Here is a 2,030-nt window from a genome sequence, read left to right as displayed (position 1 = left end):
TCTTATGGGGAAAAAAGATGACCTCTTTTAGTCAAGTATCATATGGTTTCACTTATTTGTGGAGCATAACAAATGACATGGAGGACATTGGGAGATGGAGAGGAGAAGTAAGTTGAGGGAAATTGGAAGGAGAGGCAAACCATAAGAGACTATGGACTCTGAAAACAACCTGAGGGTTTTGAAGGGGCGGGGGTGGGAGGTTGGGGGAACCAGGTGGTGGGTAATAGGGAGGGCACGTATTGCATGGAGCACTGGGTGTTGTGCAAAAACAATGAATACTGTTACGCTGAAAAAATAAATAAATTAATTAATTATTCAGGTCAAAAAAAAAAGATGACCTCTTTTTTAGACAGAAAAAAAGTCTTTATTGATAAATAGGTTACAATGAAATAAATAGAGTGACAGGTTTTGAGGGAATAAAAACTCGGGTAGGATTTTTGTGTCTCCACCCCAGCTCTAGATTTCACCCTCTGCCTTCCTACTGGCCAGTTTGGATAATGAGGCCTTGGTGGGCATGCCCAGCCTCCTCGGGCCCTTGGGGGCCTCTATCTTCCTGGCCAGAGGTTCAGGTAACCTTCTTAGACCTGCCACCCCTGGGACGAGCAGAGGCCTTGGCTTTGGGCCCATCATTGGCCACATGGGCAATGACCTCTTTAGGGATGTGGTTGTCCTTCTTTTTGGATGGAGAAATAGCACCATTCTTGCCCTGAGGGACTGTAGATTTTACACTCTGACTCCCAGCTTTTGTCTTCCTGGGGGCCTCCTCACCACCTTGGCTCTTCTTCTGCCTTTGACCTTTGACTTTCCACTGAGCCCAGTGGCACAGGGAGGGGCCCATGGGGCCTTGTTTGGCTTTTGGGAGGCCTTCCTGGCCTCACTTACTCTTGCCTCTTGGTCTTTGGTCTGGCCGCCTTTCTTGGGAGGCTTCTCTTTGGCTGCACCTGGTTTGGGAGGAGCCATCTGCGCCTCTGGAGGCTTCCTCAGTCCCCTTTTCACCTCAGCTGGGTTGGCAGGGTCCTTCTTTGCCTCTCTCGGTTTCTTAGAGACCTTCTCCTTGGCCTCACTGGGTTTCCTGGGGCTTGTCTTGGTGGATGTCTTCCTGGGTTGGACTTTCCTTTGATGCTTGGGAACCAATTTGAAGCTGCCAGTGGCGCCCCTGGCCTTGGGGTTGGTGGGCCTGATGAGCAGACTTCAGTGCATGCGCGTGGCCAGGACCTGCTTCAGCAGGTGCTTGAACCGGAGGCTGTCCACCGTAGGGTACTTCTGCAGGATGTAATGCTTGATGGCGGCCACAGAGGTGCCCTGGCACTGCTCCCGGGCCTGCAGTAGGTTCCTCCAGGACCATGCGCAGCCCAGGGGGTTGGCGGCGAGGCCCTGGGATGGCACTGCAACTCGGGCCTGGCTCTTCAGACCCAGACAGCCTGGATGACCCCACTGTGGAGGGCAAGGGGGCTGAAGACGCTGGGGATGTTGGAGGCTGGAGGCAAAGCTCCCAGGAGCCATTGTATGGGTAGATGTGGATGCAGACGCTGATGGTCAGACCCCTCCCAAGGGGTTTCTTTGCGGTAAGCCCTTTTCTGGTACACAAAATGGTGAAGGAATTCCTTCAACCTCCCCTCTTTTCCAGGGACGTGGTGTTCAGGTAAAGTTTAATATCATCAGCAATATCACAAAATTATAAATACACTGAGATAAGGAATGAAATGTTCAAGAGGTCACAGTGCCCTCCATGGTATACTGTATAACACAGGATAGCGAATGAGAACAGACCTGATAATGAGGCTGCCTGCCCTAGTGACTATGAACTGAGCTAGCCAGGTAATTACTTGAACTAGTATTTCTTAACATAAAAGATTACAACATTTACCTCCCCTACTAAGTGGAAAGGAGTAATTATTATTAAAAATTTCTGTAAACTGAAAAACATCACACATGTTATTTTAATATGTGTAGGATGAACATTGGCTGTAGAGATACAAGGGGACAAGAAGAGCCCCGTGTTCTCTCTCTGCTAGTTTGTTAGAACACAT

At 49.6% G+C, this 2,030-nt stretch overlaps 1 pseudogene; it reads right to left on the bottom strand.

Annotated features, from left to right (window-relative positions):
- Nucleotides 1-456: 456 nt before the first annotated feature.
- On the bottom strand, nt 457-1,503 carry LOC123936785 (annotated as a pseudogene).
- Nucleotides 1,504-2,030: the final 527 nt, after the last annotated feature.

This window comes from Meles meles, chromosome 2 (assembly GCF_922984935.1).
Source record: "Meles meles chromosome 2, mMelMel3.1 paternal haplotype, whole genome shotgun sequence".
NCBI lineage: Eukaryota > Metazoa > Chordata > Mammalia > Carnivora > Mustelidae > Meles > Meles meles.
This window is presented reverse-complemented; position numbering and strand designations above follow the sequence as displayed.